We start from the raw sequence: 18790 nt of genomic DNA on the forward strand, positions 1-18790 counted from the left end.
CATCTCCTCTCCGGCACTGATCCCCACTAAGGTGGAGGCAGCCATTGCCAAGGAGAGTGTGCACACTTGGAGGGAACAGAACTGGTTTGGGACCTGATCCTGCCTCTGACCAGGACAGAGGCAGATATTGCCAGAGCAGGAGTCTGTGTACAGACTTGGGAGGGAGTGGAACCAGCTCCAGGGTAGAGGTTGCCACTGAAGGTGTGTGCATCTGTGTGCAGACTTGGGAACATGTGAAAACAGCTGAGTAGTATGACTCCAACCCCTTCAGTCCTGATCCAGTTTCTAACCAAGGTGGCATACCTGGGAAAAAGTAAAACCAGTGCAAAAGTGCAGCCCCAAGACCTCAGGCCCCAACCATACCCTCAATCATCATAGAGATGGCTATTATATCTGGGAGAAACCCAACTCCCTCAGGGCTCCTGCTCTAGCCCCTTGGGCCCTGACCCCACCTCCAATAGGACAGTGACTGCCATTGAGCCTAGAAGAAGCCCAGGCTCACACCTGGCTTTGGCTTCAGTCCCTCTGAATCCAGCTCTATCTCCCAGCAAGGTGGTGGGTGCCAGATCATCCAAGGGGAAGGCACAGCCTGTGCTCATTTCAGATCCAGATCTCCCACCAAAGCCACTGGGCACACATAGACTGAAAAGGGATGCTCTCACACAAGGATTTGCCTTCAAAGACGGGGACAGATAACTGTTTCACCTAATTTTGTAGAGACAGAGAAAGGTAAACAAAATGAGAAGACAGAAGAATATGTTTCAAATGAAAGAACAAGAAAAAAACCCTGAAAAACCCTAATGAAAAAGAGATAAATAGTTTACATGATAAAGAGTTGAAAGCAATAATAATAAGAATGTGAAATGAGAAATGACTTTCGGAAAACAGTAGATGAACAAGTGATAATTTCAAAGGAGAGCTAGAAAATATAAAAAAGAACAAAACAGAGCTGAAGAATATAATAATGGAACTGAAAAATACAGTAGAAGGAATTAACAGCAGATTAGGTGATACAGAACACTTAAGCAATCTGGAAGACAGAATAGTGAAAATCACCCAATCAGAATAGCAAAAAGAAAAAAAAAAAAAGATCATTTAAGGGACCTCTGGGACAACATCAAGCATACTAACATTTGTATTATAAGGGTTCCAGAAGAAGAGAGAAAGAAAGGGGCAGGAAATGTATTTGATGAAATTATGGTTGAAAACTTCCTAAACCCGAAGAAGGAAACAGATATCAAGGTACAAGAATCAAAGAGAATCCCAAACAAGATGAACCCAAAGAAACCCACAGGAAGATAAAGATAAAGATAATGATAAAGAAGACTTTTAAAGGCATTAAGAGAAAAACAGAGTCACATGCAAGGGAACCCCCATAAGGCTATCAACTGATTTTTCAACAAAAATTTTGTAAGCCAGAAGGGAGTGGCATGATATATTCAAAGTGCTGAAAGGAAAAACCTGCAACCTAGGATACTCTACCCAGCAAGATTATCATTCAGAATTGAAGGATACATAATGAGCTTCTCAGACAAGTAAAAACTACAAGAGTTCATCAATACTAAACCCATCTTGAGTCTTCTCTAAGTGGAAAAGAAAAGGCTACAAGAAATAAGAAATTATAGGAAGGGAAAAATCCCATAAGTAAGGGCAAGTATATGGTAAAGGAAGTGGTTCAACCACTTAAATAAGCTAGTACAAAGGTTAAAAGACAAAAATTATAAAATCAACTATAACTACAATGAACAGTTAAGGGATAGGCTTGAAGATGTAAAATAGGACATCAAAAACACAAAACGTGGGGAGAGGAGTAAAAATGTAGATTTTTTAGAGTGTGTTTGAACTTAAATGACCTCCAGTTTAAAAAAAGTAGATATAGTTATAGGTCAACATATATGAACCCCTAGTAAACACAAATCAAAAACCTACAAAAGACACAGAAACTAGAGAGAAAGGAACACAAGCATACCACTAAAGAAAATCACCAAACCACAAGGAAAGAAATGAACAAAAGAAGAAAAGAACAGAGAACTATAAAAACAACCATAAAACAAATAACAAAATGGCACTAAGTACATTCCTATCAATAATGACTTTAAATGTCAATGGACTACATGCTCCAATCAAAAGACATAGGGTGGCTGATTGGACAGAAAAAACAAGACCCAAGACCCATTTTATGCTGCTTATAAGAGACTCACTTCAGAGCTAAAGACTCATGCATACTGAAAGTGAGTTAATGAAAAAAGATATTTCAGGCAAATGGAAACAAATGGGGTATATATATATATATATATATATATATTTTTTTTTTGCCATTTGCAACAACATGGATGGACCTGGAGGGTATTATGCTTAGTGAAGTAAATTGGACAGAGAAAGATCAATACTTCATGTTTCTACTTATATGTGGAATCTAAAAAATAAAGCAAATGGACAAATACAACAAAACAGAAACAGACTTCTGGATACAGAGAACAAACTAGTGGTTACCAGTGGGAAGAGGGGTTGGGGGAAGCCCAGGATTGGGGAAGGTGATTAAGAGGTACAAACTACTAGGTATAAAATCAATAAGATACAAGGATGTAATGTACAGCACAGAGAATATAGCCAGTAATTTATAATTATTTTAAATGGAGTATAACCTATAAAATATTGATCCATTATGTTATACACCTGAAATTAACATAAAATTGTAAATCAACTATACTTCAATTAAAAAATTTGAAAAAATATGCTCAACATCACTAATTATTACAAAAATGCTAATCAAACTAAAAATAAGATACTGGAACATACCTAAAGTATATCTTAAATTTAAAAAATTAAAGACACCAAGTACTCACATGGAGGTGGATCATTTGGAGCTCTCATACATTGCTGGTGACAATGTAAGGCAGCATAACCATTTTGGAAAGCTGCACTTCCTCTCCTTATAAAGTTAAACATGTACGTACTGTATGAACCCCACAAAAACTTATACGTGAATATTTGCAGCAGCTTTGCTTATAATAGTTAAAAAATGGAAAACAGTAGCTATCATTCCACAAGTGCTTAGAAAAACAAACTGAGGTACATCCATACGATGGAATACTGTGCAGCAATAAAAAGAATGGACTTTAGATTCATGCGTAAACATGGATGAATCTGAGATGCATTTTGCCAAATGAAAGAACTCAGACCTGAAAGGCTACATGGTGTATGATTCCAATTATATGACATTCTGCAAAAGGAAAACTATAGGGAGGAAAACAAGTAAATGATGCCTGGAGCCATGGGGTGGGCAGAAGAGTTGTCTTTAAAGTAGTAGCACAGAGGAATTTGGGGTTGGGGTTTAGAACTCTTCCATATGGAACTGCGGTGGTAAATACATGACTCTATACACTTGTCAATCTATATATATATATATATATATATATATATATAATGAAAAATTACTCAGCCATAAAAAGAATGAATTTTTGCCATTTGCAACAACATGGATGGACCTGGAGGGTATTATGCTTAGTGAAGTAAATTGGACAGAGAAAGATCAATACTTCATGTTTCTACTTATATGTGGAATCTAAAAAATAAAGCAAATGGACAAATACAACAAAACAGAAACAGACTTCTGGATACAGAGAACAAACTAGTGGTTACCAGTGGGAAGAGGGGTTGGGGGAAGCCCAGGATTGGGGAAGGTGATTAAGAGGTACAAACTACTAGGTATAAAATCAATAAGATACAAGGATGTAATGTACAGCACAGAGAATATAGCCAGTAATTTATAATTATTTTAAATGGAGTATAACCTATAAAATATTGATCCATTATGTTATACACCTGAAATTAACATAAAATTGTAAATCAACTATACTTCAATTAAAAAATTTGAAAAAATATGCTCAACATCACTAATTATTACAAAAATGCTAATCAAACTAAAAATAAGATACTGGAACATACCTAAAGTATATCTTAAATTTAAAAAATTAAAGACACCAAGTACTCACATGGAGGTGGATCATTTGGAGCTCTCATACATTGCTGGTGACAATGTAAGGCAGCATAACCATTTTGGAAAGCTGCACTTCCTCTCCTTATAAAGTTAAACATGTACGTACTGTATGAACCCCACAAAAACTTATACGTGAATATTTGCAGCAGCTTTGCTTATAATAGTTAAAAAATGGAAAACAGTAGCTATCATTCCACAAGTGCTTAGAAAAACAAACTGAGGTACATCCATACGATGGAATACTGTGCAGCAATAAAAAGAATGGACTTTAGATTCATGCGTAAACATGGATGAATCTGAGATGCATTTTGCCAAATGAAAGAACTCAGACCTGAAAGGCTACATGGTGTATGATTCCAATTATATGACATTCTGCAAAAGGAAAACTATAGGGAGGAAAACAAGTAAATGATGCCTGGAGCCATGGGGTGGGCAGAAGAGTTGTCTTTAAAGTAGTAGCACAGAGGAATTTGGGGTTGGGGTTTAGAACTCTTCCATATGGAACTGCGGTGGTAAATACATGACTCTATACACTTGTCAATCCTTTAGACGTATACACCACAAAAATAAACTATTTACTGCACATTAATAGAAAATCAACAAGGGTGCAAATAAAGATGGAATATAGACTGTGCAGAAAAATGAAGGCCATAGCTACCTAACTGGATGTCAAAAAAGGATGTCAAGATCAGAAAAATAAAGAGGGGAGAAATCTTTAACTCCTTATTCCATTGAAAAGTCCTTGCTTTCTTTCCTTTCTCTGGTGCACTTGTCCTGCAAAATACCATTACATGTTTGGTCAGCTCCCATACATGGCTATTGAGTGCCTCAAAGTAACTAAAACCTTTTCAGAATAAAGGTATTCAACCCCATGTATTGTCCTATTTTTCCCAGCTAAGCTCTCTTTCACATTTCTCATGTTCCCAAAACCCATTTTTGAAATTACCTAGCATTTCCACCATATTTCCCCAATACTTTCAGCAGATAATCTGGTGACCTCTTTCAATGTCTTGAGCCTTGATCCTTTCCTTTTATTTGCCAGTGTACGGAATAATTAGTTGGTTCTCTATCATCCTCCAAAAGTGAGCAGAGGTTGTTTTTAGTGTGATCCTGAACTCAGGGATTTAAAAATATTTTATTATGTTTTTATCCATTAAATTATTGTTCTCTTTGATACTCAAATTTTCTCAGTTTTGGCCAGTAGGAAATACTTCAAACTGAACCCTTATCTTGCTGGTACAACCTCAGTAATCACCAATAGCCCTTTTGCTTTCCAGTATGACAAACTTTCCAGATCCATATTGTATACATCTTGTCTGAGACTGGGATTCAGCCATTTGTTCAAGAAGCCTTTACTTATTTTAATTTTTAAAAAGGTAACAAGCTGGAAATTCCAGGGTGTTCAGAATTACAGGGTGTTTTCTATTCTCTTTTTGAAGCACTCTCCTTTTGTTTCCAATACATTATTCTCTTCTAATTTTTCTTTAACTTAACTGGATGATTCTTCTCAGTCTTTATAAATGTTGATTTCCCACACAATCTCAACATACACACACTCTCCAGGTGATCATATCCATTCCTCTAATCTACATAAACTACACCCTTATGACAATATTTTTCAATCTAAGCTACCATCAAGGATCTCTCTTATAAACTCTCTATTCCTCATCACATTTCATTCTTTTTTCTTTTTAAAAATCCCTCCCTTACACCTTGCACCACCCTGTGTCCCCTCCTTATGTGTTAATGTCACTCCACCACCACCCATGCAGATTTTCAAGCCAAAATCTAGGGGCCCTTGTGGAGTCCCCCTCTTTTTCTCATTTACCACTTGCAGGCCATTACTGAGTCCTGTCAATATTAACCACTACCAGAGTGGACCACAACACCCTAACCGCCAGAAGTATTCAGGACCTCCTAATGGGTATTCTGCCTTGACTTTTGGACCCTCTTCAGTCTACTCTCAGCAGAGCAGCTGGCAGAATTTTAAAAAACGCTTAGACATGTTACTAATCTCAGCCTAAAACCCAAGGCTTACCATCACATTTAGAATAAAACCCAACCCTTTATCATGACCTTCCAGGCCTCTGTTTACTTCTCAGCCCTGATCTCTCCCCTTGTTCACACTTTGCCAGTCAAATGGCTGTGTCTATTCCTTAGACACACCAGGTTCATTCTCGCTGAGTCTTCACTCTTTCCAATAACTCTCCTGGGAATGTACTCCCCTATCACATCTCTTATTTCTAATAGCTCTCTTAGCAGTTTCCTTCATCCATCTGGAATTTATTGCAAATGTTTATTAAATAATAGAATGAATAAGTGGATAAAGCTGAATAAATCAATATTTCTTTCTTCAATTTTTTTCTCCTTCAAAAATCTTCAATTTTGATGTCAGAATGAGATCAAGAACCAGAAGAAAAGGGAGAGGAAAGATAAAAGAACTTGAAGGTAGGAAATGCTTAGTATAGTTATTGTAGTTCAAGTACTGGAAAATTCAATGAAGAACATGTAGAAGTAACCTGGCATCTCTGTTGGACTCTTATGTGAATATTAAACTTTAGATTGTTAACAATAACAAGGACACATGATATTTAGATCTATAGCTTAGGCAGTTTTAATTGATATGGAGACACGCTACTGAAATGCCTTTGCTCCTAAGATTGTACCAAATTTTCACTTAGAGTTCTGTGATGTGAGACTTGAAAATTTGTGAAAAGAAACAAAAAAACCCACAATTTTCATATATGTGTGATATGGTTTTCCTTGGCTAACTATAAGAAACAATGTTTTCAGGGAATTTTACAGCGCTTAACAGTCTTGTTCTACTGTCTTTTGGCCTCCATTATTTCTGATGAGAAATTAGTAGCCATTCAAATTGTTGTCCCCTAAATGTAATGTATAATTTTTCTCTAGATGCTTTCATGGTACTTTTACTTTTTTTTTTTTTTTTGTGGTATGCGGGCCTCCCCCTGCTGTGTCCTTTCCCGTTGCGGAGCACAGGCTCCGGACGCGCAGGCTCAGCGGCCATGGCTCACGGGCCCAGCTGCTCCGCGGCATGTGGGATCCTCCCAGACCGGGGCGCGAACCCGGTTCCCCTGCATCGGCAGGCGGACGTGCAACCACTGCGCCACCAGGGAAGCCCCAAGTACTTTTACTTTTGTTTAACTTTTTTTTAACATTGTGACTATGATGTGCCTAAGCATATGGTTTTCATTGCACTTATTCTACTTGGGGTTCACTGAGCTTTTTGAATCCATAAATATATCATTTACAAAATTTGAGAATTTAAAATCTATTATTTCTTCAAATATTTTTTTCTCCCATATTCTCTCCTCTCCTTCTGGGATGTCAATTACACATATGTTAGATCCTTTGTTATATTCCTATAAATCCTGATCATTTGGTTTCATTCTTTTTTCCCTCTGTTACTCAGATTGGATGATTTCATTGATCTATCTTTAAGTTCACTGATCCTTTCTGCATGTATTCATTCTGCTTTCAGCCCATCTACTGATTTATTTTTCACATTTCATGTTTTTTCATTTTAGAATGAAAAACTTGATTTTATTTTATAGTTTCTATTTCTTTGCTGATATTTCCTATCTTCTTATTCATCACAAGCATGTTTTCCCTTACTTCACTGAGCAGAGTTATAACAGCAGGCATAAAATCTTTGTCTACTAATTCTAACACAGAGGTTATCTTGGGATTAGTTTCTGCTGATTGTCTTTTCTCTTGAGAATTGTTGATATCTTCTTGGTTCTTCATTTGCAAAGTGATTTGGCATTATATTCTAGACATTCTGAATATTATGTGTGGTAGCTCCAAATTCTGTTACTTTCTTATGAGGAATGTTTATTTTTTGTTTGTTTGATGTTTGTTTGTTTGTTTAGGCAGACAATTAACTTGTTTGGACTCAAACTGAAAACTCTTTCTCGCGGGTGGAAGCTGCAATTTAAATTATACTCCCTTATCCTTAGCTGGGTGGCTTCTGGTTGCATGGTTCAGGGGCTACCAGAGATTTGGGCACAGTTATATAGAGAAGCTGAGGGTCCTCTCTATTTACCTCTCTTTTCCAGAATTCTCCCTTCACTATCCAGTTGCTGTAGTCTCTTAAATTCTTTCCTCTAGTTCTTCAGTCTACAAGGACTATCTATGGGTTTTAATAAATACTTTTAGTAACACCACTAGGCACTGACTACCTGCCCTCTCAGGTTAAAAGTCATAAAAACAGGAAACTGACCATGGTAGTTTCCTTTCCCTTTGTCCAAGTGCTGATTTTCCTCTTCCTTTTGGTCACTCTCCAGTAATTTCAGGTACATTTTTGCCTGTTTACTTGTTTTATTTTGTTTTGTTTTTGCACTGAGTTTATAGTTGGAATCTTCAGGAGACTCAGTATGATAGAGGTATATTTAGCTATCCTGGCAGTGGAGTTTTAAGGAATATTCTTTTAGGAATAAAGTTTACTTAAAATTTTAGTATTTTTGATATCAAAGTACTAAAATATATTTAAATGTGAGATAATAGTTAATGTCTATTATTATCCAAAATCAAAGTCTTTTTTTTTCCCTTCAAGACTTTGCTCGGACTTTTAGAATGAAAGATTATGGAATAGTTTCATAGTTTATCCTTTTCTGTAACTTATTAAATGCGATTTTCATTACTTGGTTTAATTCAGTGACTATTTTGCATGGGCATAGTTTTTGGTCATGGATATACATTGAAGGGTAAATTAGAATATCTAAGCTTAAGAAGCTCTATTTAATAGAGGAGACTAAATACATCAACAAGTATTGTAACAGAGTTATTAACTGCCATATCATAGATAGGTCCAAAGTGCTTTGGGAACACATGGAAAGGTAAAATTAGCTTTGCTTGTAGAGTAGGTGTGGAAGGACCAAGGAAAACACCATAGGAAAGATAAGATTTATAAACTGAGCCTTGAAAGTTTATGAGTTCACAGGTAGTTCAAACAGCGAGATATATATATATATATATATATATATATATGTATATATGCACATGCATACATACTGAGGGTCAAAAGCCATGAATAGTTACCTTTTAATGATGCTGTGCACACTATGTAGATATAAATTTAATTAATTTGATATCGTAATTGACATTTCAGGAGAGAATGTGATTTCATTAGGGAAGGCAATGATTTCTTTAATTCATTTTGAAAAACTTTTAATTTTGAAATATTATAGATTTATAGGAAGCTGCAAAGATAGTACAAAGAGTTTCTGTGTATTCTTAACTCATGTTCTCCTAATGGTCACATCACACATAATTATATTACAATATAAAAACCAGGAATTTAATATTGGTATAATGTATGTGTATAGCTCTATGACATTTTAACACAAGTATAGATTTGTGTAGCCACCACAGCATCAAGATAACAGAACCATTACATCACCACAAAGACCTTCCTCATGCAACCCCTTTATTATCACATGCACCTGCCCCCTCCAACTGTCCCTAACCTTTGAAATCCACTAATCTCTTTTCCATCTTTATAAGTTTTTCATCTTGAGAATGTTATATAAGTAGAATCACCTTATGTAAACTTATGAGACTGGCTTTTTTCACTCAGCACAATGCCCTTGAGATCCAACCAAGTTGTTGCAAGTACCTATATTTATTGCTGTATGTTTTTTTCTCAACATTACTTTAGCTGCATTCCTAAATGTTGATAAGTTGAGTTATCATTTTCATTAAATTCAATATATATTTTTATGTCCCTTTAGACTTCTGAACCCATGGATTATTTTGATTCCAAGTGTTTGTAGGTTTTCCTGTAACCTTTCCGTTACTGGTATTGATTTAATTCCATTGTATTCAGAGGACATACTCTGTATGATTCCAATTCTTTTAAAATTTGTTGAAGTATCTTTTATGACTCAGGATAGGGTCTGTTTTGGTAGATGGTCCATGGGTGCTTGAAAAGAATATTTGTTCTTCAGTTGTTGGTACAGTGTTCAATAAAGGTCTCTTAGCTGATATCTTTGTTGAGTTCTTCTCTAGCCTTGTTGATTTCTAATTGTTCCATCAATTACTGAGGGAGAGGGTTTAAAGTCTCTAACTGTAACTATGACTTTATATCTCCTTTCACATCTATGAGTTTTTATTTTAATTGAAGTACAGATGATTTACAGTGTTGTGTTAGTTTCAGGTGTGCAGCAAAGTGATTCTTTTTCAGATTCTTTTCCATTGTAAGTTATTACAAGATATTGACTTTAATTCTTTGTGCTATGCAGTAAATCCTTGTTGTTTATCTATTTTATATACAATAGGGTATACCTCTTAATCCCAAACTCCTAATTTATCCCTTCCTCCCCATCCCCTTTCCCTTTTGGAAGCCATAAATTTGTTTTCTATGTCTGAGAGTCTGTTTCTGTTTTGTAAATATGCTCATTTGTATCACCTTTTTAGATTCTGTATATAAGTGATGTCATATGATTTTTGTCCTATTCTGTCTTCCTTACTTCAATTAGTATGATAATCTCTAGGTCCATCCATGTTGCTGCCAATGAGATTATATCATTCTTTTTTATGGTTGAGTAATAGTCCATTGTGTAAATCTCAATCTATCTCTCTCTCTATCTCTCTCTCTCTATCTATATATCACTATATACATCTCACATCTTCTTTATCCATTCATCTGTTTAGGTTGCTTCCATATCCTTGGCTATTTTAAATAGTGCTGCTGTCAACATTGGTCACCCACCCTCTATTCATCCAAATATCCAATCTGTCAAAGAAGAAGTCTGTGAAATTGGGCTTGAGGGTAGAGAATGTTATTTCCTAAATCAGTTTTGGCTCTGGGCATTAGATGTGGGTGGAACCAGAAGGAGCGTCCAGTGCTATGTTTATAAAAGCAGGAAGCAAGACATCTTGATGTTAACTATCATCACAACTGCTGCAGTTCTTGCTGGATCGACTTCATTCGTTCTTCCCTGGAGGTAGGGACTTGCAGGGGGCAGGGGAAAAGCTGAAAGTATGGAATGTCAGGGCTTCTTGTGCAAAAAGTGGGTCAGGAGTGGGGGTGGGGGGTGGGGAGATGGGAGGAATGGGGGATGGCTAAGCCCCCACATATTCTGGGGAAGGCCCACACTGGAGAAAGATGGATGGGCCAGGACTATGTACTTGGAAGCACCGGCAATGCCCCTGGGACCCTGACCCTTACTGGGGTGTGAGCCAGGCAAGCTGGTTTTACTTTTCAGTTGACAGTACCCTGTCCTAGGCTCTGGGCTAGGCCATGAAGTGGGGAGCGGGGTGCTTGGTAGGAGTAAGGTGGAGCGGAGGAGAGGAGAGAGGGGGGTCTGCCTGGAATGCTTTGGCATCACCCACCCCGTGCTCCAGTCTAACAGTGACTGAAGGAAGGAACCTGCCACCATGGGCAAAGAGAAGACCCATATCACTATCATCAGCCATGTGGACTCTGGTAACTCCACCACCACCACCAGGCATCTCATCTACAAGTGTGGAGGGATCGACAAGAGGACCATTGAGAAGTTTGAGTGGGAGGCAGTGGAGGGAAGGCACCCGCGGTGTCTGTGTCTTGGACTGGCGGGGAGCTGGAGGAAGGATGTCCAGCTCCTGGGTGGGTCTGGTGGCAGAGCATGGACAGCAGGGTGCGCTGTCGGGTCTAAGGCACTGCTGAAGTCGCCAGACTAGGCCCCTCTGCTCACTATCGATGCTGCTCTACTCACTGCCATCCCTCTGTAGATGGGTAAGTCCTCCTTCAAGTACACTTGGGTGCGGGACAAACTGAAGGCAGAGAAGGCAGAGAGAGAGCAGTGGCAACGCCATCGACATCTCCCTGTGGAATTCTGAGACCAGCAAGTACTACCTCACCATCACTGATGCCCCGGACACAGGGACTTCATCAAGAACATGATCAAGGGCACCACCCAGGTAAAGCAGCCCATGTTCCCAGGGGCCTTCCTATGGGGGGAGGGGCGGTGGAGGGAGGGAGGAGAGGTTCGGAAGGGGAGGAAACTTAGGCTTTATTTCTGGGACTTGGGGAAGGTCAGTATCATAAGCCTTAGAAGGTTTTCCTCACCCCATACCAATCATCAATTCTGAAAGAACTGGGGGAGGACAGACTCTAATGAGGAGGCTCAGACACCGTCCTCCTCTCAGGCTGGGGCAGGGACCAGGTTTTCTGACACCCAGACAAGTAAGTCACTTGGGGTCCGGGAGGAAGGAACTAAAACCTCATGTGTTGGACTGGGTGAGAGTTTAACTGGAAGGTGGGACCTCTGTGCACAGCAGCAACCAAGGGACCCACGAATTTGTCCACTTTTGGAGAGCGTCCCATCCCGTTCCATACGTTCCCGGAGCTTTGCCAAGGGGCCTGGGCCTGCCCGAAGCTCTAGCGTCTTCCCAGCCGGTCCAGCACTCCCTCCCCTAACTAAGCCCTTGACCCCATGGTGTCTGTGTCCTTCAGGCTAACTGCAGTGTTCATCGTGGTCGGCTGCTGGGCGAGTTCTAGGCGGGCATCTCCAAGCAGGGGCAGACCCTCAAGCATGGGCTGCTGGCCTTCACCTTGGGCGTGAAGCAGCTGATCATGCCCGACAACAAGATGGACTCCACCGAGCCCACCTACATCTCCATGCGCTTCCAGGAGATCATGAAGGAAGTGAGCGCCTACATCAAGAAGATCGGCCTCAGCGGTCTTTTTGACCTTCTAGGGCTGGCACAGAGACATGCTGGAGTCCAGCACCAACGTGAGTGCGGACTGGGTCTGCGGATGGCTGGGCAGCTGGCGCGGGTCCTGGTCCTGGTCCTGGGGTGGGCGCCCAGGTAGCCACGTCCCAGGCTCACCTCTCTTTGCTCTGCATCCCCATCTCTGCAGATGCCTTGGTTCAAGGGCTGGAAGGTTGAGCGAAAGGAGGGCAGCGCCACCAGGGTGACTCTGCTGGAAGCTCTGGACTCCATCCTCCCTCCCACTTGCCTGGTCAACAAGCCTCTGAGGCTGCCTCTGCAAGAATTGTACAAGATTGGAGGTGAGGTGACGGGGCTTCTATAGGAATGATGGAGTTGAATGAGCTCCGGTGTGTGATTTGCCAGGGTTCAGATCCTGACTTGTGAGCTGAGATAAAGTGCCAAAGCCCCCAGCATTTCCAGTTTATCTGATACACAGCATAAATAGCCAGTCATCGGATTCAGCGCTTCCTACCAGTGCTGCAGGTGACCTTGGTCCTTGATCCCAAGAACCAAGGGACCTCCCAGGAAGCCAGTTCTCACTGGGTGGGTCTAGAATTGTTGTGACTGCCTGCCCTTCTCCTTTGCACAGGTATTGGCACTGTGCTCGTGGGCCGTGTGGAGACTGGCTTCCTGAAACCTGCATGGTGGTCATCTTTCCTCCAGCAGTGTCACCACAGAGGTCAAGTCTGTGGAGATGCACCACGAGGCCCTGCCAGAGGCCCTGCCCGAGGCCCTGCCCGGTGACAACGTGGGCTTCAACGTGAAGAATGTGTCCCTGAAGGACGCGGCAACGTGGCCAGAGACAGCAAGAATGACCCCTCAAATGGAGGCCCATAGGCTTTGTGGCGCAACTAAGTGCCTGGGGAAGTCAAGGGCCTTGGCGCTCGTCGGTGGTGGAAGTGCTTGTTAGGAATTAGTCCTGAGGGATTTCCCTGGTGGTCCAGTGGCTAAGGCTCAGGCTCCCAATGTAGGGGGTCTGGTTGGATCCCTGGTCAAGGAACTAGATCCCACATACTGCTAACTAAAGTTCCCAACATGCTACGAAACTAAAGTATTTTAGGGCCCATAGGCTTTGAAGTGTTTTCTTATGCAGGGCTCTATCCCATCCTTCTCCCATTTCCCTCAAACATAAAACGATATTACAATGGCATAGTGTCAATATGTTAGTCCAACACTACCACGTCTGTCCCTCTCACCCACCTTCTCTTTAATATGTATTTTTTTAACTAAAGTAAAGTTGATTTACAGTGTTGTGTTAGTTCAGGTGTGCAGCGAAGTGATTCAGTTCTCGCTGTATATCTATCTAACTATATCTATATCTATTCTTTTTCAGATTATTTTCGATTACAGGTTATTACAAGATATTGACTATAGTTCCCTGTGTTACGCAGTAGGCCTTTGTTATTTATCTATTTTATATATAGTCGTATGTATCTGTTAACCCCAAACACCTAATTTATTCCCCCCCACCCCCAATTTTCCCTTTGGTAACCATAAGTTTGTTTTCTATGTCTGTGAGTCTGTTTCTGTTTTGTAAATAAGTTCATTTGTATCATTGTTTTTAGACTCCACATATAAGTAATGTCATATGATGTTTGTTTTTCTCTGTCTGACTTCCTTCATCTTAGTATGAAAATCTCTAGATCTATTCCTGTCTTCTCCTCCTCTCCATTCTGTTCCTGCCCAGGATGCCCCTCCCCACTTATAATGGAAAAGAATCTGAAAAAGAATATATATACATAGATATATGTATATATATACATATATATATGAATCACTATGCTCTACACCTGAAACTAACACAACATTGTAAATCACCTATACTTCATTTTTTTAAAAAAAACTTATAGATATGAAAGGAGATATAGACAAATCACAGTTATAGTTAGAGACTTTAAATCCCCTCCCTCAGTAATTGATGGAATGATTAGACAGAAATCAACAAGACTAGAGAAGAACTCAACAGATATCAGCTAACAGGAGCTAAGAGACCTTTATTGAACACTGTACCCAACAACTGAAGAACAAATATTCTTTTCAAGCACCCATGGACCATGTACCAAAACAGACCCTATCCTGAGTCATAAAAGATACTTCAACAAATTTTAAAAGAATTGGAATCATACAGAGTATGTCCTCTGAATACAATGGAATTAAATCAATACCAGTAACGGAAAGGTTACAGGAAAACCTACAAACACTTGGAATCAAAATAATCCATGGGTTCAGAAGTCTAAAGGGACATAAAAATATATATTGAATTTAATGAAAATGATAACTTATCAACATTTAGGAATGCAGCTAGTGTAATGTTGAGAGAAAAACATACAGCAATAAATATAGGTACTTGCAACAACTTGGTTGGATCTCAAGGGCATTGTGCTGAGTGAAAAAAGCCAGTCTCATAAGGTCACATAAGGTGATTCTACTTGTATAACATTCTCAAGATGAAAAACTTATAAAGATGGAAAAGAGATTAGTGGATTTCAGAGGTTAGGGATAGTTGGAGGGGCAGGGTACATGTGATAGTAAAGGGGTTGCATGAAGGAAGTCTTTGTGGTGATGTAATGGTTCTGTTATCTTGATGCTGTGGTGGCTACACAAATCTATACTTGTGTTAAAATGTCATAGAGCTATACACATACATTATACCAATATTAAATTCCTGGTTTTTATATTGTAATATAATTATGTGTGATGTGACCATTGGGAGAAGATGGGTGAAGAATACACAGAAACTCTTTGTACTATCTTTGCAACTTCCTATAAATCTATAATATTTCAAAATTAAAAGTTTTTCAAAATGAATTAAAGAAATCATTGCCTTCCCTAATGAAATCACATTCTCTCCTGAAATGTCAATTACGGTATCAAATTAATTAAATTTATAGCTACGTAGTGTGCACAGCATCATTAAAAGGTAACTATTCATGGCTTTTGACCCTCAGTATGTATGCATGTGCATATATACATATATATATATCTATCTCGCTGTTTGAACTACCTGTGAACTCTTATAAACTTTCAAGGCTCAGTTTATAAATCTTACCTTTCCTATGGTGTTTTCCTTGGTCCTTCCACACCTACTCTACAAGCAAAGCTAATTTTACCTTTCCATGTGTTCCCAAAGCACTTTGGACCTATCTATGATATAGCAGTTAATACCTCTGTTACAATACTTGTTGATGTATTTAGTCTCCTCTATTAAATAGAGCTTCTTAAGGGTAGATATTCTAATTTACCCTTCAATGTATATCCATGGCCAAAAACTATGCCCATGCAAAATAGTCACTGAATTAAACCAAGTAATGAAAATCGCATTTAATAAGTTACAGAAAAGGATAAACTATGAAACTATTCTATAATCTTTCATTCTAAAAGTTCAAGCAAAGTCTTGAGGGAAAAAAAAGACTTTGATTTTGGATAGAAATAGACAGTAAATATTATCTCTCATTTAATTGTATTTTAGTACTTTGATATCAAAAATACTAAAATTTTAAGTAAACTTTATTCCTAAAAGAATATTCCTTAAAACTCCACTGCCAGGATAGCTAAATACACCTCTATCATACTGAGTCTCCTGAAGATACCAACTATAAACTCAGTGCAAAAACAAAACAAAATAAAACAAATAAGCAGACAAAATGTACCTGAAATTACTGGAGAGTGACCAAAAGGAAGAGGAAAATCAGCACTTGGACAAAGGGAAAGGAAACTACCATGGTGAGTTTCCTGTTTTTATGACTTTTAACCTGGGGGTGCAAGCAGTGCCTAATGGTGTTACTAAAAGTATTTATTAAAACCCATAGATAGTCCTTGTAGACTGAAGAACTAGAGGAAAGAATTTAAGAGATTACAGCAACTGATAGTGAATGGGGAATTCTAGAAAAGACAGATAATCAGAAGAGACCCCAATAGCCAAAGCAATCTTGAGAAAGATAAACAAGGTGGAAGCATCACATTTCTTGATTTCATACTATATTACAAAGCTATAGTTATCAAAACAGTATAGTACTGGCATAAAAACAGACACTTAGATAAGTGGAACAACAGAGAGCCCAGAAATAAATCAGTAGTCATGCATGACTTTGAACGGTTCAAGAATTCACTTAAGGAATTATCTGCAAATGTTGTGGAAATAGGAAGAGAACTAGAATTAGAACTGGAATCTAAAGATATGACTGTATTCCTTCATTCTTATGTTACAACTTTAACGAATGTGGAGTTGCTTGTTATAGATGAGCAAAGAAAGTGGTTTCTTGACACAGAATCTACTCCTGGTGAGATGCTGAAGATGGCTGAAATAATAACAAAGCATGTAGAATATAACATAAACTTAAATTGATATAGCAGTGGTTGAGAAAATTTACTCCATTTTTGAATGAAGTTCTACTGTGGGAAAACTGCTATCAAGCAGCACTGTATGCTCCAGAGACATTGATCGTGAAATGAAGAGTCAATCAATGAAGCAAACTTCATTGCTGTCTTAGTTATAGAAACTGCCACAGCCACTCTAGCCTTCAGCAAACACCACCATGATCAGTCAGCTGCCCTCAATATCAAGGAAAGACCCACCACCAGCAGAAAGATTACAACTTGTTGAAGGCTCAGCTGATAGCATTTTTTTAGCAATAAAGTTCGTTGTGAAATTAAGGTATGTACACTGTTTAGACAATGTTATTTCACACTTAATAGACCACAGTATAGTATAAATATAACTTTTATATTCACTGGGCAAAAAATTTGTGTGACTCACTTGCAATATTTACTTTGTTGCTGTGGTCTGGAAACTGAACGCATAATATCTCCAAGGTATGCCTGTATTTTGCATATACTATCAAGAGTTTTTAGCTGTACTTAATAAAAGGAATAGCAAAATATACATTCGCTCCATTTTTGTGGAAGGTGAAGTCTAAGAATTTTCTAATCCACTTTTTCTGAATAGGTAGTTTATTAACATAACACAAACTCCAACAAAGTATAACAAATTATATCATAAAATGTCTCTTTTTTCTTGTTCTTCTTCTGCCATATTCCTACTCTACCTCTGCCCATAGTTTCCTTTTTATTCCTTCAGAGTTCTGTATGCTTATATGAGGAAATGATAAATACAGATTATTTTTATCCCATCTTTTTTACATAAAAGGTGGTCTAATATATACACTGTACTGATCCTTTTCCTCCCCTCTCCATTTATCTATATATTTCAGAGACCATTTTATATCAGGGACATAAAGAGCTTTCTTGTTCTTTTTTTAAAAAATTAATTAATTAATTAATTAATTAATGTATTTTTGTCTGCATTGGGTCTTCATTGCTGCATGCGGGCTTTCTCTAGTTGAGGTGAGCAGGGTCACTTAAGGAATTATCTGCAAATGTTGTGGAAATAGGAAGAGAACTAGAATTAGAACTGGAATCTAAAGATATGACTGTATTCCTTCATTCTTATGTTACAACTTTAACGAATGTGGAGTTGCTTGTTATAGATGAGCAAAGAAAGTGGTTTCTTGACACAGAATCTACTCCTGGTGAGATGCTGAAGATGGCTGAAATAATAACAAAGCATGTAGAATATAACATAAACTTAAATTGATATAGCAGTGGTTGAGAAAATTTACTCCATTTTTGAATGAAGTTCTACTGTGGGAAAACTGCTATCAAGCAGCACTGTATGCTCCAGAGACATTGATCGTGAAATGAAGAGTCAATCAATGAAGCAAACTTCATTGCTGTCTTAGTTATAGAAACTGCCACAGCCACTCTAGCCTTCAGCAAACACCACCATGATCAGTCAGCTGCCCTCAATATCAAGGAAAGACCCACCACCAGCAGAAAGATTACAACTTGTTGAAGGCTCAGCTGATAGCATTTTTTTAGCAATAAAGTTCGTTGTGAAATTAAGGTATGTACACTGTTTAGACAATGTTATTTCACACTTAATAGACCACAGTATAGTATAAATATAACTTTTATATTCACTGGGCAAAAAATTTGTGTGACTCACTTGCAATATTTACTTTGTTGCTGTGGTCTGGAAACGGAACGCATAATATCTCCAAGGTATGCCTGTAT

At 38.5% G+C, this 18790-nt stretch overlaps 1 pseudogene; it reads left to right on the forward strand.

Moving 5' to 3' along the window:
• The first annotated feature begins 11401 nt into the window (after positions 1-11401).
• LOC102989795 (elongation factor 1-alpha, oocyte form-like) lies at positions 11402-13555 on the forward strand (annotated as a pseudogene).
• The last annotated feature ends 5235 nt before the right edge of the window (positions 13556-18790 follow it).

Source organism: Physeter macrocephalus, chromosome 16, assembly GCF_002837175.3.
Source record: "Physeter macrocephalus isolate SW-GA chromosome 16, ASM283717v5, whole genome shotgun sequence".
In the NCBI taxonomy this organism is placed as follows: domain Eukaryota; kingdom Metazoa; phylum Chordata; class Mammalia; order Artiodactyla; family Physeteridae; genus Physeter; species Physeter macrocephalus.